Source organism: Harpia harpyja, chromosome 11, assembly GCF_026419915.1.
Source record: "Harpia harpyja isolate bHarHar1 chromosome 11, bHarHar1 primary haplotype, whole genome shotgun sequence".
NCBI classification, from domain to species: domain Eukaryota; kingdom Metazoa; phylum Chordata; class Aves; order Accipitriformes; family Accipitridae; genus Harpia; species Harpia harpyja.
Window position 1 is genome coordinate 11,894,872 of NC_068950.1, and position 24,426 is coordinate 11,919,297.

The following is a 24,426-nucleotide window of genomic DNA, read 5'->3' on the forward strand; positions in this document are numbered from 1 at the left end:
TAGCTGGTGCATGTCAGAGGTCGCATGTGGTCCAGACACGAGCGACCTGGGATGCTTGAACACGAAATCTTTTCAAGAGTACTTATGTGAATTTGTCACATATGTGAAAAGGGTGGAAATGGTACTGGACCAGCCTGAAACCTCAAGGCAGGTCCATGCTATGAGTGGATGGCGAGTAGAAAACCACCGTCTCTGGCTTGGTGCCTGGCTGCATGTTGTTGGACGTTCAAGTGTGCTGCAAGGAGTTCCTTATACGCTTTGCCTTTTCCTGGGCTTTCCCAAGGTGTCATCTTTTGGCTGCCGCTAGCACTGTGACGTGCACCTGAACAAAAAGCCCCCAACCCTCCCCAAGCCAGGTTCATTTTATTCATAATGACATAAGAAGTGCTGGCCTGTGTTAACTGGAATACCCCTTCCCAAGTTCATCTCTGGAACGGCCTAGTTTGTCTTGCTGATGTCTATCTTGCTGATGTTGGCTGGTGGGTTACAGCATTCCGAGGCTTGCAGGGTAAGCGCTCCAAGGATCTGCTCTCCAGCCCAGCTAGTCTGTGATACTCCATCACACTGTTGAAAGCTAATATGCTTTTTGAGAGGATTTCTTAAGCACATAGACATTAAACTTCTCTCCAAAAGCACAGGGAAACAATTGGTGGTAAGACCCAGAAAAGGAGCCTGGCTGATCCTATTGTTTCTGGGGTCTACGGCTTTCCTGTTTACTCAGCCTGGCTTTCAAATATTTGTCCTTCTCCTTATGAGTAAAGTGCTTTTGCACTGATCTGCAGGGTTCTTGCCTGTCCCTCTCCATGCAATTTTTGATTTGTCTCCTGGTTTTGAAAATACTCACATCGATTTGGAAGCATCAGAGGGAAGCCTCTTCTCCCCTGTCTTTGAGCATGCAAAGATAAAGCACTGGCAGTTTTTAGTTTTTTTGGGTTTTGTTTTTTTCTCCTTCTTGCTGGACCAACAGCCCACAAAAAACCAATTTTTTTTTTATTTAGTTCCTTCTATTTTTATTATTTTTTTTTTTCCTAACTGTTTATATCCCAAGTACAGCACAGCCCCTTGAAATAAGGGTTTGCAGAGGCAGAAATTGCCAGGCGCTGATTGTCAGTGTGCCTTTCTGAGGCTTGCTGCCTTTTGGGTGAATAAAAATGTTTCAAAACTCTGTGCTGGATTATAAAACTGTTATAATAATAATCAATAATTGAGATGATCCCACCTGCAGTTCTAATGGGATGCAACCAAAGGTTGCATGAGAGGGAACAGAATATAAGCAATAGTCTGTGAACCCCTCTTCAAAGGTAATTATAAAAATAAATCTTATATATGTGTGCATCAGGAATTGACCTACAGATTCATTGCTTGTCCCTGCTCTAAAGAAGTTTAATGACCGAACAAAGTAGAAGATTAAACAGACAGATGTGTTGATTGTGGTGTGGAGGCATGAATCCAACCCATGGTTGTTGCCTGGATTTATCTGCCTTGCAAAGAAACAGAGCTCTTGTGTTTGGTGCCAGAAGCACAGACAGGGGACCCTGTGTGGGGACTGTGCCCGGCAGGTACAGCTGTGCTGGTCCATTTGAATGCAGTGGTTGTTCCTGTGTCGTGAGGAACCAGGAATCCTGCTGGGATTTGGGGGAAGCTGAGGTGGTGGCGATTCCTGGCTGGTCCTTTCACACAGCATCACTGCTCTATAGCAGTCTTTGCCTTTTTGCTGTCCCTGGGTCTGCCTGAAACCTGGAGACATTCTTGTGCATGTGTGAACCTTTGGGGGGAAAAAAACCCAAACACTTCTGTTGCTATGGGTTGCTCAGGGTTTGGGTTTTAGCTCCTAGCAGGAGCTGGGGCAAGGGATGCCTTTAGGATTGTCTAGTTAACTCGACATCAAAATGGCCTTTGACCCTCTGATACGCTCGGTCTGTGTGGGCAAGGAGAAGTTAGTGATGGCTTGGTGGAGCTGGGAGTAGCAGGCAGCTCTGTCTTGGCAAAGAAAAGCCCAAATCCTGTTGGGGGACTCTGCCGTGAAGCTGCTGCAGAGTGATGCGCCTGTGCAGCTCCATGTGGGCTTGTGCTGAGAGGAGCTACCTCGGAGGGTCTTTTGATGTTCATGCCTGCTGCAGTGGCATGGGCTTTGAGTGAAGATTTTTTTTATTCCTCCGAAGGTGGTGCGTGCCGCTTCGTTTGCGGCACTGTTTGCTCTGAAACCAAATTGTTTTTCAGAGAGCAGACATAGCTGGGGGCTCTCAGCTAGATGCTTCCTTCGTAACCTCTTGAGAAGAGCAGAGTACTGTCAGCTAGATGAAGTTTTGCCAAAATAAGCATTTGTACTTAAAGCAGTATATCACCAGGAATGCTTCTGGCTTTAAAGCTTTAGGAAGAGAAGTTGGTCTGGACACCGTAGCCTGATAACATTTTTACATTTTGTTTTGGTTGTATTTTTAAAGCACAGGCCTGGATTGTAGAGTCAGAGTTTCAAGTTCTTGATCTGAAGTGGACTGGTACGGAAGATCTCAAATTATTTTTTTTTAAGTGTGAAATGTTTTGCACCTCTACCCAGCCTACTCATGGGGTGATGCCCCTGGAAGGGGCAAGGTGGTGATCTCCAACTCTGATAACTTGTTACAGTTTTGTTCATGAAAAATGTCAGGGACATTTTGCTTCTGTCCCAAAAAAAGAACAGAAATAAACTTCAAAACCTTGGAGGTTGCTATGAAACAGAACTGTCTTCCCCTTGGCTCTATTAATAAAGCCTTTAAATACACTCATTGCTGAGTTCCCTTGCTGCTGCTAGTGGGGTATGGTGTCCTGTATGTCTGGTAGGTATGTCTCTTCTGTGGTAACCAAACATTTCCTTGGCTGTGGATTTGTTGAACTGTTTCAGGCAGAATTAGGGTTCTGTATGCTGCCTGTCCTGAGGTATTGGTACAGAGCAGGGTTGTTTTCTGCTCCTGTTTTGTGCAGGTGGAGGAAAATTATTTCAATTTAGTCCTTCAGCATTTTTCAAAAATATACCTATAGAGGACCATCTACCAGAGACATTGCCCTGTCTGTTCCCTACAAGGCCCAAGGCTAGCTGACACTGCCTTTGCCTCTGCACTGTCTGCTACGCGCAGACTTTCTGCAGGTGTTGGGTTTGGGTTTGTACAGCAGAGATAGCTGAGGGATGTGGAGCTGACGCAGGGGACTGCAGCAGGACTGTTTCCATCTGTGGTGCTCAGCAGCAGTCCTGTTCATTTCAGATAATTTGTGTAAAAATCAGACTTGAACAAATCTATAAAGGAAAACAGCCCAAATGAGAAAACCTCTCTGCATGCTTCTAAGCCCTTTTGGAGCCCCGTGTGTACAAAGTCATTGGTCTTCTGTATTGAAGGCTGCAGCAGCAAAGCATGTGGGTCTGCAGCTGTAATATACTCTGGCTATTTTCCTTGGGCTGGGTCCCCTCCCAGTGGTGGGTGTCCGTGTGGACCTTAGGTGTAGATTTGGTCAGTGACTCTTGAGAGCTCTTCACCTGAATGTCTTGGTGTCTGCATTAGTGTCATTGCTCTCCAAAGTCTTCTGGCTGTTTTGACTTGGGTGCCATTGACTATCATGGGAGGTTAGTCATGTATATTTAGGTGTCTTGAGTTTATTTGTCTACAGCCTGGACCTTAATCCCATTCTGCTCCTGTTCATAGAAGTGAGGTTGGAAGGGACCTCAGGAGGTCCTCTAGTCCACACTTCTACTTGGAGCAGGATTGATGTTGAATTCAGACCAGGTTACTCAGCGCTTCGTCCAGCCTGGTTTTGAAAACTTCCAAGTCTTCTTCATGTTGTTTCTTCATGCAGTGGTACAGTAACTCACTGCATTGGTGTTTATGTTGAGGACTTCTCCCTGTGCAGTTGCGCTTCTCGGGATTTGTATGGTTTCTTGTTCATGACAATCTTGATTTTCCAGGTAGTGATCACAAAGCGGACTGCTGAGCCCCTGGTTGTAAAGAATCAATTATAAGGTAACTTTTCAGAATACGCTATTTTGGGTGCTTACATCCACTTAATATGGAGATAATGCCTTAAGAAAAAACACGAAGTGACTGGAAAAAAGAAAAGGAGAAGCTGAATTGGTGAGCTCTCTGCTGGCTCACTCATTTTCTGTTGCTGGCAACTTGGGAATATCTCGGTGGTTGTGCAAAGAGCGTGCTGGGTAGGATCAAGGGATGTCTTGTTGCCCCTGCTGTTCCTCTTGGTGGGACATGCTTGCATTGAAGGTCTGTGGACTTGATGCTTCTCTGCCTGTAGGCTTCCTTGTTAATTTATATTTTCTGCAGGACGTTGTACTTTCTTTCAAGAAGCAAACACCTGAGATTACAAAGCTGTGTTAAGAAATGACAAGTGTCCCTCTCTTTGGGTGCTCTGCAAACCACAGTTGCAGTAACTGCAGCAATAAGTGAAAGGTGTGAACAGTCCTGTTCCTCCCAATGGGTTATTAAAACCGAAATCTGAAAGATGCCAGCGGTATTTGGGCCCTAGAGCAAGGGACTGCTGCTGACGTGGTAGAGACTAATGTGCAAGATGAGTTTTGCACAACTGGGTGTTAAGAATATGTGGAGTTTACCCTTCTTGTGGGTTAGTGTGATGGAACAGCTATTGCACCCTGCTACAGGAGCTTGGAAAAGCCCTGAGCTGTCCTGCAGTGCCTAAAAAGCCTTAATTCTGAGTCTTTCTTTAGAGCTTTGAGGTTTTAAAATGGTTGAAAGTAAAAGGAGGTGGGTAGGAAAAAACCCTCAAATGAAATTTCCCCTTCAGACAATTGTGAAGCCCCCCCCCTTCCCTGGGCTGGTTTTTACTACCATCGATAGCAAGCTGATCTCTGAATTTGGGTTTTTCTACTGTTTTTTAAAGCAGAAATTGTAGTAGAAATAGATGTCAAGAAAAGTAGGCTGGAGGGGTTACATGTGTGCATCAGGAGCCTGTGGATTTTTATATAAATTGGCATGTCCTTTTTTTTTTAGTCTTGTTTCCTCCTGACCTAATAGCTACAGTTTCAGGTTACATTTGAGATTTGAAGACTGCTAGATTTATTTGTTTCAATCTTTCATAGTTCAAGATGTCAACATATTGAAAACCAAGGATAGTTCTAACATACAGCTGAGGTTTCTGTGGCTGGTTTTTGATTACAGCAGTGTTTCCCCATGCAGTACTTGTGGTTCTGCATCAGTTCGGGCAACACAGAAAGCTCAAATCCCACCAGCTGTGTCACAAGGGATGGTCATCAGCATGTGCAAGAGTTGCACAGAGATTGCAATGTCTGGGGCTCACAAATGAGGTGTATTTCAGGCTGGAAATCAGCTGCATGTGTGTGCCCATTTTGTCCATTTACCTCTGCAGATGGGATGTGTATGGTGCTTTCATTCCCAGTGCTTCATGTGTGTATTATTGGCCAAACAAGTCATTTTGTGTGTGTGTGTGAAGGTGAGGGTGATGCAGAAGGCAGCTCACAGCTCAATATTGCTGAAGCGTGGTTCGGAGAGTTCATCAGAGCTGGAAGGGTGGGCAGGGGTAGTCAGGAGGAACAGATGGTGCTTACTTCTGAATTTACAGTGTTTTCTCCCCTGCCCCCACCCCCTGTGGACAGATAAAATGATTTATCTTATTAATTCCAGAGACTTCTGTAAACAGAATGTGTAAATACATATAAATAGATGCTTGATCTGCTCTGGTTTGCATGTCTGGGAGCAGTGGTTTACAAAACTTGTTCCCAGCCTCCAGGCAGAGGAGGAGGAGTGGGAGGAGGAGCTCAGGCACAGGTCACCTCTTACCTTTGCTTGAGTCCACCTCGTCTGGAGCCGCACCCTGAGCTGGTATGGCAGCCCTTGCTACCCAGGGCTGGGTCACCCCACCCATGTCTGCTGGGCTGGGAGGCTTAAAGTCCATCTGCTTTTTTGGATCTTGCAACAAAATTAGCTGTTGTGTTGGGGTGGGAATGAACCCTGATTGTGGTTTCATCTGCTTTCTTACATCCTTGGGAGGGCCTCACTGTGTGCTAGTCTCCCTTTCCAGGGCAGCATCCTTGTTTTTACTGATATTTTGTTTATAGCTGGTGATGTTGAACTCATGAAGTGTTGATGTTACCAGTTAAGTGGGTTTCTGCTGCTCTATGCTGGAAGTGTTGGGAGGAGCCCCACTGGGCATGACATTGGGTCACTTTGATGACTGTCTAGTTGGAGGTTTGACCTTGGTAGAGCAAGTGACACAAAAGCCATTTTTTTGTTCTTCATTGCTGAGCTTCAGGTGGTAAATTCTGCCAAATGCCAATGTTACCAAGAGATGGCACTCACTGTTTCTCCTAATGAGTTTAACAGGGTTTGGATGGAGTTGCCCATCCCAGGACAGCTGTGGTCCGGAGAAAACAGCAGCATCACCTCAAAGGGAGGGCAAGGTCTTAGCATAGGAGCTTAGCTGTGAGGTGGTTGAGCTACTAATAAATGCTTCAAGCTCTGAAGTTGTTGTTCCAGTGGTCTTAAGGTCTTTTAAAATGAAAGAAAAAAAGCCCTGTTCATATTCCTTGTTTACAGCCAAGAGGATATTTTGGTGATTGGCAGGATTTCTGGGAGAGAGGGAGGGAAGAGTCTGATGACCATGTTGTACTGGGAGTAAGGTATAGGGCTGATCAGTGCAGTGATGCTCCTAAACTCAACTCACCCCTTTTCAGTGAAAGAAACAAAAATAAGTTGTTGTCTAAGGTGTGTTCCTGGGATTAAAAAAAAATGATGAGCATTTGCTAGAGTATGGGATAGGCTTGGAAAGCTTTTACACTCCAGAATTTGCTTGTGGTGAGGAGGGAAAAACAAGTGCAGTCACTTTTCATCAGAGGTTAGAAATAGGATTTCTCAAGAACCTCTGTTGGCATCTGTGGTTTTTAATATCTTTAAAAAGTGAAGAGGTAATGTTTTCAGATGACACAGCTACTGAAGTTAGTGCTAATGAATTTGGTTACGTGGTTTTTGAGGAATTTCAAAAGGCTGCAGCAAGATCAGGTTATTCAGTAGCACCTCAGCAGATAAAATACCCCATGGATGTGTTTAGTATTGCATGCTGGAAGGAAAAATGTTTCAGCTATTCACTTACATTGATGAGATCTGAACTAACTCTGAGAAAAACACTTAGCCATGTGTTATTGGGTGTGTCACCACTGGCAGGTGGGATTAATTGCATCTCAGCTCTTGTTTTAGTAATGGAAGATCTAACCAAGTGAGAACAGGTGTGTCCAATGGCTACTAAATTGTTATCGCTATGACTCCTCTGCAAACCTCGTATGAACTCAGTGACTCTCAAGACCTCTCTGCTGGTTGGAATTGGCAATGGAATTTAAGAAGCTATTGGAGAAATGGGGGGGGGGCTGACGGCATGGGTTAAACTTCAAGAACTTGGAGGAGGGCAGGAAAAATTTTAGAAATTGAAAAGTTGGTGTAGGAAATGGCATCCTTTGCTGTAGTGTAGGCAATGCTGCTGCAGGATGGTTTTGGGAATGTTGTGGTGAAGTTGGATATCACTGCAGCTCCACTGCTGAGGTTACTAGGCTCTAGTAGCATTTAGCAGGAGCACCTGGTGCAAAATAATCTTGTTCAGCATGAACCACTGCTGTAGATCATTTAAGCTCTGACTTTATGCTGAGTATCAGTTAAAGCTCTTTGGATTGATTTTTGAGAGAGTATGTGCCTATAAAGTCTCAAAACCACTCCCTTCCTTTTCCTGAAACTGGGATGGGGTGGGTGGTGACCTCAATACTTACTAAACGGAGCAAAATATTTTATAACACTGAAGAACTCAAACTGTTAAGCCAGCAATGTAATGCTTTAATTTACTGTTGGATAATGCCCTAATAAGTTTTAAATATTCAGTGCTCAAATGAATAAAAAAGTTTTCCATTTATATTCTTTGGGAGGGAGGAGACGGTCAACTTCATTACCCCATGGAAACCCTTATCCATCAAAAGTTGGCCATTAATTACCATGGGCAAGGACAGAAATTTCTCTTGACCATCCTGCCACTTGTCTTAGGAATGTGTAAGCCTGGAGCATACTTTTTTTACAGCACTGGCTGTTCTCTTGTACTTGCTCTGCAGCCTGAAAAGGCTGTAGCTCCCTGCATGTTTGGTGAGGATCTGCAAGCAGGAGGAAGAGAGAAGCAGCAGGTGCTTCTTGTGAGCAGGAGAGGGATGGGGCATCTCCTTTGTGCTGAAATCTGTTTCATTTAATCCCCAAATAGGCTCTTTTGAAGCACAGGTGTGCTTTATTGGTCACTGATGGCACTTGACAGTGGGCCTGTGAAATGTGGACCCCTGCTGCCAGGACGGGTCCCGGACCCTTGTGTGGGAAGCTTTGGACCTCGGGGTTCAGTGGGGTGGGGTCAGACGTTGTTTCGGAGCTCTGATGCATGGGCATCCAATGCGTGGGGGCGGAGGCGCTGGACAGCTCGATGTGCTGTTCTGCAACTCCTGGCCCGGTGGGGCTTCTGTGACAAGGAGGAGAGGCTTTCCACTGCAGCTGCAAGTTTTGAGGGGTAAACAGGAGGAGAAACAAAAATATTAGTACAGTTCGTGCTTGATTGGGCTGTCCAGACTCTGAGTGATGGAAAGGGAGCAGATGTGACGTATCTGGTTTTAGTGGATCTGGCAGTCCTTGTCATGGAGCCTTGCATGCTCAGCTGGATGCAGGACACCTATATGCTTCTGCCTTTAGACCACACTGTAGACCTGATTTTTATTTATTTATTCTTTCTTAATGCTTTCCCTTTGAGAGAGGGAGAATGGTGACTGTCTTGAGCAACAGTGGTGGTTTATCTGAGCAGTTTTCATAACAATAAACACTTACGTGTAACAAGAAAACCCTAACCCAGCATCCCCAAAGGTGTGCAGGTACCACTGTGAGATGATCACCTCTCCTCCAGTCTATGGTAGTGCAAGAGGACTTCAGATGTAGTGCGAGTATTAATGCTTTTCTCTCTTTTTCACATATTTGGACAGTTATTGGGAATAATGTTGATGCTGAAGATGTGCATAGTTATGCAGCTTGGGGGATGAAAGAAGTCTTAAAAACATGTTGTAAAGGGTGTGCTGATGTCTTTATTTGGAAAACAAACTTGGAGTTTAATTTTGAGTTGGAATTGAAGCATGAAGTAGTATCCATGCTGTTGAAGATGACACACATACAGAATCACTAAAGAAAGGGGGGTTCCTTGAAAAAAATCTTTTAATACCTTGACTTCAGCTGGGAGATGTTTAATTCCACATCCCACAGCCCCCTGCCCCTGTTTGGACAAAGGAGTAGATGAAACCAAGGATTAAACCGACTCTGTCTACAAGTTTGTTACCAAGCTTTCGCTATTTTATCATTTTCTTTGACATGGGTGTGAAGGTACTCCCCCTACCCCCACCCACCGCGATGTTTTGTTTGACTACAGTTTTAAGATTCGCAGTTAATGATGGGTATTAGGATTGAGAGATTATCCGGGGAGCTGTTGTAGCACTTCATTGTTAGACTTGGAAGTGGGAACTGGGTGAATTAGTTGCTTTTAAAGGGGTTTAAAAGCAGTGTGGGGGGAAAGGGAGAGCTCTAAGTTTTCTGGGTGCTGAGCATCTGGGCCTGGAATACAAGCTCAACAATCTCATAACCAGGATTTACTGTTGTTTTTTTTTTTTTTAGTTTAGTGCTCATTTAAACACTATATGGAGACTATCCTATACAAATAGACTTGGCACAGCTTCATGCTTGTTTGCTATAGAGATACAAATATTTAGGGAAACTTTGTTTAGCAAATAACTGAGTAAATCCACCTTTTTCAGCTGTAAAAATGTTTGTGTCAGAGGGACCTTGAAATATTTGAAGGAAGGAGTTGAATCTTGAGAAGAATTGATTACAAAAAAGATTTTCTGAATTGCAGTGTAATATATGACTGCAACTAGACAACACAATGATTTTCTTCTGCGTCTTTGTGCTTATAGCTTTAGCTGCTGAAGTTCATCTTATTTCCAAAGCTTATGGTATGTCCATGAAAAGGCTGGGAACAGCCTGGCTTTGTTTTCCCATGAGCTGGGGGAAAATAGATTACTCTTCAAGCAGTGAGTCTGGGGGAGGATATGCTCATGTTAGGCTATGTGGTTTAAATTTGAAGGCCATTACTATCTGGTCACTTGGTTAATGAAGCAGTGAATAGTTTGTGTACTTAATGTTCCTGGGAGATTGAAATACCCTTAAAAAGCCAATCTGTCCAACTGCCCTGTCTTTCTACAACATAAATTAAAATACAAAGTAACCAGACCTGGTTAGGCGATCAACTCAGTAATACTTGAGAAAATGAAGCAGTATGTGATCAGCATAGTGGCCATTTCTTTAGCAGTGAGCTTTGTGTGGGTAAAAAATACTTTGTGTACAAATTTTTAGCTGCACACTCTCCAACTTCTGTGTTTGTGGGTGTTTTTTTCTTGGTTGTTCCTCCCCTGCTCACGTTTACTTACCTTCAGTACTTAGGGAGTCTAGATAAAGACAGACTGGGAGGAGGAAGGAAATTGTACTCTTGCAGCTGAAGTGAGAGGTAAGAGGCTAAGCATGAATGCATTCTAAAACTCCCTGAAGGTCTTTTCCCAGGTATCATCCAAAGTAAGCTCTGCTTACTCTAGCAGTATTTTACCAGAGTAATACTGCACTTTGGAGTATAGGGAAAGCTGCTCCCTCAGCAAAACTATCCTCAGCAAAATCAGCTATTCCAGGGAAATCCTCCACCCTAAGTTGTCAACACTATCAGCTTGCTGTCTAGCATTGTACCTCTTCCCCACCCTCATCACTGTGTTTCAGAAATCAGAGTGCAGCTCTGGATTTCTTTATACACCTGTTAAAAGAAGTGTACATTGCTGTTTTTTAATCGACTGAAAATTAAATTGTATTGCTATCCTTAGCTTTGCAAAAAGTAATTGAGATAAAAAGTTCAAATAACTTTTTGCAGAAGTTATTTCTTCCAGCGTGATCTGGAAGTGATTATGTTACTGTTGGTATTGATTTAAGGCTCTCTTCTTGTCATCTGTGTAAAACCTAATCATGGGCTGATAGCTTTTTTTTTTTTTTTAACAGCAGCACTTTTCTTTGCATCAGCTTGTATAAGGAGACCTGAAATTAAACTATACTGGGTGTACTTGAGCATTTTTTTTTCTTGTGTTAAGAAAATTCAGCAAGTATCTGAGTTGGCATGCTGGTAGTAGAAATGTTGAATGAGCTTAAAAATTACTTTTTTTTCCTGACTTTAAAGGAAATTAGAATATATGTTTCATAAAAGGGCTTTTTCAGATAAAATAAGATTTTTATACTAATGCAAATAATCTACAGCAAAATATAGGGTCATCAGACCTTGGTGAAAGGAAACATGAGTGTGTGTGCAACTTGTCCATGCATTTGAAGTACTTCAAGTGTTGTTCTTTTTTGGGAGCAGAAACTGCTAATGAAACCATTTACTAAAACTGTTCTCTAAGTCTTTGGAGGAGGAGGACATCCAAGAAGGTTGTCACTGTCCATTTGCTCATCCAGAGGGAGGCTGTTATATCTGATATTGCTCCATTAACTTTGTATGTTAAAGCTTTTTTCCTGACAGTGTCATGAGAGGCTCATGAAATTTTTTGCAATGACTCAGGAAGGCATGGCTGTTAGTTTACTCTTTACAAACAACAGGCAGTTGTGTTTCTCTTGCTGGAATGCATTGCCCTATGGAAGTAAAGCTCATCTAAGAATTTGGTCTGTGCTCCACCATGACCCACGTAGTTTCTGAACCCTTTGCTCTTCTGCTTGGATGGGTAGGAGGAAGAAGCTCTCCACCATAATGACAGTTCTTGTTAGTGTTATGAAAAAGGTCAACCAAAGAAGGAACCAGGATTCAAACATACATCTTCATCTCTCAGTTTTTTGGCTTCTGCAGTCAGATGTGACTCCGAAGATATCCCTGTCATGGAGTTGAGGAGATGCAAGACTTCCCTTCTAAAACTCAACCAAGAGGCTCACATATAGGAAGCTGTATGTTATTAATTCCTCTGCTCACAGGGCTCCTTCTGTCCCACCCCTCCTGTTTTAGCAGTGTCAGGAATTGTATGTCATTCTGGGTGAAGTGACTTGAAATGTCTCCCAAGCAGATCTTGACAGCTGTCAGTTGTCCTTCTGCTTGTCTTGTGTTCATCTGCTGCTTTATGGTAACAAAATGCCTTGTGTTGAAGACCAGTGATGAAGTCCTTGGTAAGCTTTTAATATCTCGCAACTCTTTATTTTCCAACTAAAAACACTATAGAGCAAGGCTTTTTACTTTTAATGTAGTGTGCAGTTCCGTAAGGAAAAGTTTGAGTGGGTTTGAAGGTAGAAGACAGTGTTGGTGTTCCATGTGTTTCTGATGAATGAAGATCCTTCCCTCACTGCTCCAATGCATTTACAGCATTTCCTTAACATGGACAGATCCTGGGTTTGACTTATTTTCTCCTTGCAGAGGCTCGTGTGACTGCTGAATCTCCTTTGGTAAAATGTTTTCTCTCTAAATTGTATGTGTTTGAAGTAGAGACCCAGCATGATGTGCATTGTGCCAGAAGAGGATAGCTGCTGTCTACTATGGCTGATGTGTGCTGCTGTTGAGGGTTTAAAATTAGGGGTATTGTTACCTATGATTGGCCCTATTAATTGCTTTAAGGATAAGGACTAATCTTCATTTGATATCAGAAGTTTACTGGGAATTGGTAGACTGCTAAAAATAATTATCTGATCAAGGAAGCAAGCCTCTAGAATTTGTACGATTTGGTATCTTTTTGATTTTTCTCCATTTCTGTTGCACCGAGTTACACAAATCTTTTTTGCAGTGATAAATGTATTGATTGCTTTAGCTGGATCATTGTTTAGGAAGGAGTGATAAAAGTTTTTGAGAGCAGAGGTAAGAAACATGTCTTCCTGGATGAGGTGGAGCAGAGTTCAAGGGCTTTATAATGTTTTGATGAAGGTGGGCTGCACATCTCCTGCAGAAAATGAAATCTTAGCTTGGCTCTGTGGGTTTCTCAAATGATTCTATTTTCCAAGCGAAGTAGCTTTGGTTTTCCGTGAGCTGTCTGTGCTTTGTCCAAATTTTGATCTTTTGCAGGCACCTTGATGTCTTGGTAATGGTCATATCTGTGAAGGTTAACATTTGGGGTTGTGTGGTGGTAGCTTCCCTTGACCTCTGAATGAGGTACCTGTCTAGGCAACAGAGATATGGGAATACTGTGGGGTCTTGAAAGCCTGAGCTTTTGGAGAAGACAAGCCCTCATTGCTGTAACTCAATGGTAGATTGAAGAGCATGATGCTCTTCAGCTCTCTTGGGGTGTCTGTAGATTGAAGGACCACAGGTAGGTTGGTCTGGGTTTGACCTACCACTAAATGTAAGGATTTAGTGAAAACAAAGGCTTGAGAGTGCTATATTGTTTGAGACTTCACAAAGGCAGCAGCTTTACAGATGAGTTTATGTGGCTGTTTCTTCCCCTTTCCCTGAAAAAATACTGTCAAAAGAGTCAGTACACATACTAAGGACCTTGAAAGCAGAGAGAGGAAGAAATATCTCAACCCCTACTTCATGGGCTGCCACTGATGGTCAACAAATCACTTGAAGTTTTGATGTGTGGTAGTTTGCGTTACTAATTGAGTTACGAGAGTTACCTTCTAACTTCAAAAAAGGCTTTTTCATCAACTAGGGGTTCAACATTTTTAAAAGCATGTCACTGCCTTAGCAGTACTAATCAGAAAATGAATTTTTAATAGTCACTCTTCTGAGAAAAATACCTTCTGGTAGAGTTCATTTAGGCTTCACAGTGGTGTAGTGTGCCTGAAGAAAATCTCATCACTTGGCATTCAGTGCAAATGGTTCAACTTATTTTCTGTGCAATCACCCTCTTTTAGGCAGTGCTGTTACTTAAGGAAATCTTCAGCTATTCTTGTGCTGCTGCAGAACCTGTGTGTGACTGGGGAGGATGTGTTGTGATCTAACAAGTCATAAAATGTGCCTCTCAATATGGTGCTTGAGGATGGGAGTTTTGTCCTCTAATGTGCAAGATGCGTCTTGGGCACTTGCTGGAAGGCTGCTTGCAGGGGTCGTCTTCCACAGTGACTTCACTGGCAATGTCCTCTGCAACAATCCAGGGCCTGATGAACCTACTTTTTGTGAAGTTAGTGGGTTTCTTGTTGCCTTGTCTGGACTTTGTTCTGTAAGTGTTTCTGCAGCTAATCCACGCTTTTTTTGCTTAAAGGCAGGTCTGAGTTCTTGAGCACCATGACCTCTGCCCATCTGGGAATAAAATGTATTTCTTTGCTTAGCTTCCATCAGGCTACTCAGTCTGTTCTTCACAGCATAGCTGCCTCGCTGCTCTACTGCTAACAAAGTGAATTAATTGCACATCCAGAATTACTAGGGTTCAGTTGCATTCCTGCCACTGGGAACCAGGCACTAACATTTAGCTTTTTACCATGCTGTATGGCCTGTGTTTCAAGACCAGTAGATAAGCGCAACAAATTAGAATTCCCTGTGGAAGGTCTTTTAAACACATTAATTAACATTTAACTTTTTTTGTTTCCACTGGGGCTGTTGTAGGAAAACATGCTTTGTAGGAAACTCCTTTGATGTTATACTCTCTCAGTGGTATCCCAGGTGGTGTTCAGTCCCACTTCAGCGACTATGTTGATACCTTCTTTTAAATCCTTCCTTTACAAAGGAGCAGCAAAGTAATGCTGTCTTAGCCTGGAAATCTCCCTCTTATACAAAATGGTAAGGAAAGACTGTGCACCTACCTTCCCCCCCCCCCCCCCCGAGTTTTCTCTGTTCCTGGATGGGCAGCCTTCAGCCAGGGTAGAGGGAGTTTTGATCTACAGGTAACTTTCCAAATCTAGGTTTGGTGTGGATACATTGAGGTGTTTTGGAGCCTGATGTAAAGCAGATTTGGCTCTGTTCTAGTCTGTGAATTAAACCAAGGGCTTCAGATTTTGCAGCTGGAAGTATTGAGAAGCCGGGAGTTAGTATTATCTTTGAAGAGTCAGCAGAGAGCATCCAGTTTCATTTTCTTTGTTCATGGTGTTCGAAAGTAATCTTATGGAGTTGCTTCTGTGGGAGACTGGTCATGCTAAGCCATGCTATCTTCTCAAGTACATGTGGTTTTCTGCTAAACTCTTTCTTTAGGCATAGTCACTGCATTTAGTAGTTCCTTGTCCTTCACGTGTCTCCAGACAGCATGTGTGGATGAACGTGAACTTGCACAATTGTATGTTTAATACACCTTTGCAATTACCATGAGCGTTTGCAGTTTGTGCAGTTTATTCTCCGAAGGCAGAGTTGAAGGCACATGCTGGCTGTTACTTGACAGTCGAGAGCTGGAGTGCAATTCCCTCTCTGCTTAAAGAAAAATTTGGAAGAGCTTTGCTTCTGACTTTCCAAAACATATTTGAAACATAACTCAGTGGTAAGCTTTGTTTTGGAAATGGCCTAGCTCCAGCAATGGTTTTGTCAAGTCTGTTTATCCCAATTCCTTCCCTGGCTTAATAGGCTGAGAAAGTAAAACTGTTGTGCGAGTGGGTGGTTGAAAATGGTCCGTATGGATATTGCTCTAACTTGTGTTTCATAAATAATGGTAGCTTGTGCATAAGCCTGTAATTAACTGGAAATGCATTAAAAGATAGCATGAAGGCATGTAAACCACTACTTAAAATCCATAATGGGAGTCTGTTGGGAGGAGGGAGAGATTTCTCAGTGGGAGATGGGGAGGCAGGAGGAGTACAAACTGTGCAACCTTAAGCAGCGTGATTCAAATGTGCTAAAAGTTAGTTTTCTTAAATGTTTATTGAAGAATGCAAAACTGCTTAAATACTTAAGAAAGCTGTCTTGTCTTTGTTGGGGCCAGCTGATGGATGCTAATAGCAATGGTATTATTTCCAAATAGCTGTGGTGTTAATTATGGCCTGTGTCTGAAAAAAATCTGTGGCTGGTGAGTGGGAGGTGGAAGGGCAGGGGTGGGAGGGAGATTAAACCATCAAAATTCCAGAGAATTCAGTGTTTTGTGTAAGGAACATTGCTGGCCTCTCCATGGCTGTACAGCCAGCAGTGTGGGAGCTAGTCTGGAAGGTTGCCTTGCTCCCAGAGCTGCTGAACTTGCTGCTGCTCAGAGTGCTCCTATATAGTTGTATCACTTAATTTGTTCCTAATTAGGCTCAACAATGCAAGCTGTGTGTTTTTGATATCTAATTCAGATAGGAACGAAGCCAGGTGTTAGAACTGTTGTGGGCTACGAACACATGTGGAGGAGGAGGGGGGTAAGTGGGGAAAGTGCTGCTTTTCAACAGGTGGGGGGAAAAGGCTTCAAAGCATTACAGCTGATTATCATGAGCAACGGAGCTGTTGAACTGGGTTGAGAGGCAGTGCTCTGGTGGGAGCTGGCATACCTCCCCTCCAGGAGCGCTGGGGCTGGAATGAGGGGTGTCTGGCATCTCACCCGTACCTGCGGACACCATCCAAAATAACTTTCATGCTGCCTTTGGCTGGGACGTTTTCAACTCTGGTCATTTGTGTTTGCTGAACTTCTTAAGCTGAAGCATTGCATATGCTTTGAGTTTAGGTGTGCTAGTTGAAAGTGTGTGAAGGAAGGGGGCATTGAGCTGTTTGGAGGGCGAGGCTCCTGGGAGGGCATGCAGAAGGAAAACAGACCTCAGGAAAGGCTATTAACATTCCTGCACTAACCATCCCATTTGCAAAATGCTTTTTGTTTGAATTTTTTTCTTTTTGGTCACAAGTCAGTAAAACTGAGTTGTCCTTTCAATAAATGGTTTTGTAACTTTAACCAGATTATCTGATATTTAAATTTGTTTGCAAGGTACTGCACTACAATGCAATAAACTTATTTTCTTATTACAATAAGTCATGTGTTTTCCAATTGGCCAAATATCATATTTAAAGAAGCTGTAACTTCATTTTTGTTTAGCTATTTAAACTTTTGCTTTGGAGTTTGAAAGTAATTTTTAGTCATCTTTTCCAGTCATTCTTCCATCCCCACATCTTCACCTCTGAAAAGATACAGTTGGAGCTGAATGTCAGGAATATTCCCTGCTATGCTTCTTACTGTCAAATTAAAGTATCTGAGGGGAAATTAAAATGTAATGTGATTTGCTCTTTGTTTTGTCACTTTAAGTTGAATGCTATGAGAATGACTTGAAGGTGAATGAGATTTGTTGCTTTGTTGTGATTCATGTGGAGATGCCTTCTCACTCAAGAAATGCTCGTAAGAGATGTCTTGCCGTGTTGCCAAGGATGAGAAGTACCGCACTGAAAAATTCAATCGAAAGCTTTTTGGTGAATCTCCTCTGGCCTGCTGCTGCTACCAGCTCTGATCTTCTGGGGGCCGTGGTGGTGGAAGCTGCTTGCTTTGGTTATTACTGGATGATAGCAGTATCTCCAGCATGAGGAAAACCCCTGGGAAAACTTAACCTTACTGGGGTACCAGGGTCCCACAGTGAGTTGGAATGGGTGGAAATTGCCACATTTGAAGAGTGGTTATTACTGAAGTCACTGTTGGTGGTGTCATTACGGACTATCGGTGACAAAATGATGGTTTCTTGGTAATTGCCATGCATTCTCCTGCTGGGAATAAAGGACAAAAGACAGCTTTTTTTGCCTTCTCTGGATAAATACATTTTTCAGAACAATATATAGTTGATTTTTGTTTGTTGCTGTTGGTTTTTTTTTTTCCCTTGGGTAAACCTCCATTTTTGGGAGGAGGAAGGGGAGTGACCCCCCACTTTGCTCTTTCAGTTGGGGCAGTGACTCGGTTTCACCCATACCTGTTCTGTATGGGTCACGGAGCAGCTTCTGGGCATTTGATACAAGCAGATGAACTTTCCAAGGATCCCAACCCACCATAACCCAGATCCTGCTTGTCTTGGTGCCGACAGTGGTGGCAGGAGGTAGCTTTACAATCCGGATATGTGAATGAAATGGAGCCCTCCCCAAAATGGCCCATGGTGTCCTTGATCATCTGTGATCTGGCAGTGCTTGCCAAGTGTAAAGTGCCTTTTTAAAATGAACTTTTATTGTTTGTGCTGAAAAAGGACTTTGAGGCTTCCTGTGCAGATAGGACTTTTGTGTTGTACATGGGATCTTTCCAGTCCCTAGTGAATAAACACAGCTGGCTGTTTTGGGAAACGGACTTAACATCTTTGCATCAAAGCTGTACAAATAAGGCAGCAAGCTGTACTGAATTATTGGATGATGTTTTGTGACTTAGGAGTGATCAAATGAAAAAATGTATTTCTTACGAGGCTGCCTTCAGCCCTTGCAGGGGGAAATAAGTTTCCCCCTCCTCCGCCCTTTGGAAACATGACTAGAACAAGCAGCCTCAATGACTTATCAATGTTGGATTATCGTGCAATAATTTACTGGGCAGCCTTTTGCTGTCCGGAGCCGCCCACGCACACAAGTCAATGGTGCCTTTGTTCAGGAGCACTGGAAGAATGCATGATCTAATGGGGTGGTGGGAGTTCGTCTTCGTTCCAGCGTGCTCAAGGCTGCGCTCATTCCCCCAGTGTCCCAAACCCGTTTCCTTCCTCTGTCCCTGTCTTAGTACAAGTGCCTAGAAAAAGCAACCCGTGTTTATATCTCCATCAGGCTTTCTTAAAACTCAGGCGCCTGTCTGTGGTGAAGTTCCGCATGTCAAAATCTTTGGTTTGGTGGAGCATGGTTTATGATGAGATTGTGTTAAAATCCTTCAGGCGTTTTCTGTTCATGACATATGTGCCTGAATGTCCAGGCTCTTTAGGTGAGGACAAGAAAATAAACCTAAGGTTTATTATTACTAGTTTGTGTTCCCATAAGGGCCACCACTCAGCATTTGAGAGCTGTCGTCCATGCTCCTGCATGGAGTTATTTCCCCAGTGAAGATTGTCGGGAAATGGAAATCATTCATTTTCTTTCTTCAGATGCTGGATATTCCATTTGCTTGTGCAATACCAGTGCTCTCGTCTTCCTCCTCCACAAATTTTCCCAGAAAAGCTAGGGTGTAGTTGTAAAGGACATTTGCTCTAGAACTACAATAATTTCTTGCTTTGTCGTACGTTTGGCTTTTTCGTGCACATGTGATGCAAGCAACATAACTTACCGCTTACGTGTCTTGCAGGTGTTGGACTGTTGTTGTTTAATAAAACTTTTTTATTGCAAAAGATTGAGTTGCTCAGGATGTTTCTCACTCTTCTCCCCTCCTTATAAACACTGTCCTGCTCTTGTTGCCTGTCTGCATGTGGGAAAATCCTCTTCCATTCCATGGGATGGGATAATTCATTCTCCTTAAATATTCCCCTCTTGTCTGCAGCCCCTGTGCTCCAGGAAGGAAGCCTTCAGGAGGGTTTCTAGCATGGGAGGCTGAACAAAATATTGCAGTAGGTGAGAACTTGGAGTGGTTGGTTGACTCCAGAAGCAGTGATCAGTCTTGAACAAGATCTTGTGAAACTGCTGGCCTCTGTCTACTGACATCAACGTTTCCATCCCTTGCAATTTGCTGCTCATGTGAGGTTCCAGTATCTGTGCTACCCTTTGCATGTTGTGGTAGCATAAGAGTGGAAGATGCTGCCTCCTGCTATGGCCGGTAGCTCTTTATTTGTTAGAGAGGAGCAGATGAGTGTTTATGTCTTGAAGCAGCAGAGTAAGCCTGTCTGCTTATAGCTGGTCCAGCATTGCATGGTGGGGAGAGTTGATGGTTCAAGAGGGGCAGAATTGAGGTAGGAGTAAGAACAAGATGGGCGAATGGCATGGAGCATGTTCCAGTCTAGTAAACTGGGACAGCTGTCCTTTCTTCCTGAGAGTGATAGAGAAGCAGGTCAGATGAGAGCAAAATGAAATGCCAATGGTAGTTGCTTGGTCTCTGTCTTGTCACTGCAAAATGGAAATGAAATCCACTCAAAAAGTAGTAAGTATGCTGGTATTTTTTACTAGTTTGTTTTCAATTCTTTTAACCTTTACTTAGAAGTAGGTTGTCAGCAGGTACCTGTGTGAAAAAAGCTGCCTTGAAGCAAGAGCCAACCAAAAGAGAAATAAAGTTTAACTATTTCAATACTGCTCAGTGAATTTTGCTGAAAATAAATCTGCAAAGGCTTGGTTCTTTGCCCAATACAATCTTCTCAGGTGGATTTTTTTTTTTCCCTGGGCAGCAAAACTCAGTGGCCATATTCTAAAGCTCACTGCTGGGAGGTTGCACCGAAGGATAGTAGAGAGTGCAGAAAAGGTAGTGTGGTTTCTTCCTGCATGCAGGGGATGCGGGTGGACCAATAACGGAGGTGGTGAGTGTTGTCTGGGCTTATCTCATCCAGGCATCCGCTCACAATTCAGTGCTTGTAGTTGGTGTGCCAGCTGGCGGGACGTTTTCCTAGATGTAAATTATCCATCCGTTCTGAGGGTTCTGAATACAAGGAGACCTTTTGTGTGTAGGGATGAATTCCTAACTTGGGGAAAAGGGAGGAGTTTCTAAAGATGTAAATAGCATTTGCTTACATTTTTTCCAGTCTATGGTTTTCAGCATGGCGCATTTCCTGGTGGACCTTGGGATACAGAATTGGGCGATAATGCTGCTGAGGGAGGGCTTTAATCACTGATGACATCTGGCAGCTGTGGTCAGCCCAACAACGTGAGCAGGTTGTTGGGGAAGTGTCCCCTGCATCAACCAACACTGAATGTTTCCAATGCCACTGCTGCCGCCTCGGCAGGCACCCAGGCTTGCTTGCTTGGTTGAATCTGTAATTGCAATACTATTTTGAAGGCTTATGCATGTGCTTGCTTACTCTAGAGAAAGATGTTAGTGTTTTCTACATTGGCCTGAATTATCAAAAGGGACTGGTTATTTTGTCACCTTGTCACTTGCTGGTGAATGGCTTCACGCCTCAGAAAAGATGCAGTTTTAAAATGTGCGGCTCATGATTTTGAGCTCTGGATGCTTTAAAGACATGTCAGGTTGTGCTCCTGAAGTGCTGAGCTCATTGTTGCTAATTACTGCATGTTGTCTTTTTACTAACAAACTTTTATAACAAACATCTGGAGTTCTTCCTACAAAATAGATCTGCCACTTCTCAGTACACAGAGGGAAATATTGTCTGATACTTGACACTATCAGACACTTCTAAGCCAAACTGAGATCAAAATAATTACTAGCTTCTATGAACAGGAGAACAATGAGTTTTTGTCTTCCAGATGAAATGTTTAAAACTGCCTTTCACCTGTTATTTCGCCCTGCAAGACTTGAAAGCAGCCTAGGTAGCTTATCTTTCCTAGAAAAAGGCTCTGCAACCTTGAAGAGCCCTGCTAGCTGCCAGGCTGCTAAGCACAGCTTCTGTGTTCAGTATGAACAGTGGGGAAATGCATTTCAACACTGTCAGCTGGTCTTGGGTAAACTCTATTGTTCCAGCAGTATTTACCCATGGCAAGCTGATATGCTGCTAGTGCATAGCCACTCTGTGTGCATTAACTGCATTCCTGTTTAATGCCATTAACAGGATTTCTCAAGTAGTTATGCTGCCAGCTGAAATAAATGTCTTTTTCACTTGGGTTGCTTGGTTGAGAGGGTTTTGAATGCATTTTCTTTGGCCTGCCATGTAAAACTGAAGATGAAAAAGGGAAGGTCCTTTTCATTTAGCACAAGGGATTTCTATGGAAAATGTTTTTGTGTTGCCCAGAGTGCGGTTTGCATGTGTTGTGCCTTTAGCTGAGCTGGAATTTTTGCAAGGAGCTGTAGGAGACCTTGTCAGGAAACAGGGACTGTAATTCAGTTCTAGTGGAGAGGAAAAAAAAATAGTTCTTTTTCAGGACGTGCAGGCTGTGACCTGGCCTTTCTGCTAGAGCAGAAGGTTGTGTGTGTGGAGTGAGAGTACATACCCGGCCCCCTCTTCATTCCCAGGATTCTTTTGAAGCATTTCCTCCCCAAAATCATCTTAATGAAGCCTGAACGCAGGGTTTTTGCTTCACGCTAGAGGAATGCAGTACTAGTAGAAGAAAACTAACCATCTCAAGTCAAAGTACCAGGGTATGCTTGACAATTCAGTTGACACAATTTAATTGAATGTTCTTCATGCTGTTGGCTCTGGCTTGTTTTTTTTTTTTCCCCTCTTGACTCATGGAATGGCTGCCTTTGCCTGATGTCTTCACTATTTTCCCTTGTCATGAAAATTGCGTAAAGAAATCCCACCAGGGCAGGCTTTCAGCCTCATATTTTGCTTTATTTTAGCAGGAGAGCTCAAAGAAAACTTTCTCATTAAGCTGATGACAGTTTTGTTTGTGGTAAAACCCTGATAGTAGGTCTGGTTTTAGTTGCTGCCAGCCTGAGAACTTCAACGCTTTCGATGGGCAAGTTGCAGGTCAACATGTAAACTAGGGTTTTCCTGCAGAAGACTGAGGAGGCGTTTTTCTTCTGGGGCTACTTGCCTTTAGCTGGAAAAGATGAGGAGTATATCCTGGGTTTGTTTACTATGGGCCTGAAAAAGATATTTGTGCATGTCTGGCCTATTGGCTTGTGTCTGGTGTGCTCACCTTGAGTTTCTGCGTGTGCACGCTCTTCACCTCTGAAGCATACTTTGCCTTCAGTGAGGAGCTTTCTTCTTGAGAAGAAACCGTGTAGCAGGAGAAATGGGAAACCTGGGAGGGACTGACTTGTATGTGTGATGTCTGCTTCTTCTTGCCTTACATTGAGATTCATAAGAAAAATACTTCCAAATAAATGGAAACAGGGTTAATCTTTTGTGTTGGGCAGTCAGGTGTTGATCCTCAGGAGTTTCTAGCCCTTGTGGAAGCAGTTTGGCATTAATAGTGTGATTGCTTCTTACTTGTCTTCTGTGTGTAATAAGATCTGGTAAAATAACTTGACCCCAAACAAACAGTGAGATAGTATTGAGCAAGAGCCACAGATTGTGAATGTCTGGCTTCCAGTTTTGTGCTTAGGTCATCCGTAACCTCACATGTGATATAAATAGGAAAGGGTATTTTGTGGGAAGTATTGGGGGGGGTGTCGTATCTGTACAATGCCCCAGCTGTCTTGCATGTCATGCACAGATAGTACTTTTTGGTAGGTTGGGGTATCTGCGGATTTCTTTGGCTTTAAACACAAGATTAGTCTTTTTTATCCTTGGGACATGTAGTTGTAAGTTTTTTCAGATGCTGTATGTCTTGATTTTTACTTAAATTTTTTTCTAGTATGTTGATTTCTGGACCCTTTGCCAAGCTTCTCTTGCTACTTTGGTGTTTCCAGCAGCCAGAAAGGACAAAGGTTCCTCCCTTGCACTGGCTGGGCTCTGGGTGTGATGTGCCTAATGCAGGCTGGTCCCAGGATAACCAGTGGGTGGCCCATGAGCAAGAACCGTGGTTCATGACCTGATTCATTGCCATCAGGTTTTGCGTGTGTGCTTTGAGAGGCACACTGTTCTTGTTGCCTGGTGCCACCTGGTCTGCTTTAACTTGTGAAGTGAGCCACTCTTCAGCAGGTGTGAAGCCTCCTATTAAAATTTAACATGGTGGAGTTAATTCATTTTACAAATTGAGGTTAAATCTGTGTGACTTCTACAGGCAGAAAAAAACCTGTTTCTCAATCAGTTGAAACTCTTCTAGTAGCATTTTTTTTTTTTTTTTTTGGTCAGCAAAGGGACCAGTGATGGCTGCAACCTCTACTTAGAGCAGTGGTTTTTTTGGAGATGATGGGAGCATAAAAGAGCGTGGCAGGGGCTAAACACCTGAGGTTTTGTTCCAGACAAACCTCACATTGTTTTAGCAAGTTCCCTATGTGCACCAGGGTGTCCTGATCATACATGGTCTGCTTGCCGAGGTGGAGCAAGAACAGCTGGTTCCTCCTGGGAACATGCCCCTTAGCCAGTGGGGATGGTGGAGGAAGGTGGCTGAAGTGTGCTATGGTCCTTTTCCCTGATGGATTTTCTCAGGGGCATGAATCCCCTAGGCAGTTGCTTTATGTGCATGGGGGTAGATACTCGAGTCACTGGAGAAGAATCCATGAGGGAGGATGATCTGTTGATTGCCACAAACCTGTTAGGAGATGAATAGAGATGGCAGGGAGGTGGGTTTACATTTATTGTCCTAGGAGAGGGAGAACATGGCTAGCTTGTAAATCATTGCACTTTGATCTGAAAAGTGTCTTGGCAACTTTAATCATATGGTCTGGGAAACTTAAACCTTGTTTTGTCTTTCCCAGAGAATGAGTAGAAGAGGGTGTACTCAGTAGTTCAGTGCTGGAGGAAAAGCTTCATGAGTAGTAGAAAGAGTTTGGGATATTATCTATTTAGGGAGGAAGCAGAGGTACAAAACAGGCTCTACAGTGTGACTCTTACATCTCTGGTTAATACTGTTTCTCCCATACCTGTGTTTGGAAGAAATATTATCAAATGGCAT

General features: G+C 43.2%; 1 protein-coding gene across 2 annotated transcripts in view; it reads left to right on the top strand.

Moving 5' to 3' along the window:
* Nucleotides 1-24,426, top strand: part of LAMC1 (laminin subunit gamma 1) — a 71,777-nt gene that overhangs the window by 19,552 nt on the left and 27,799 nt on the right. The gene's annotated exons all lie outside the window — the stretch shown is intronic.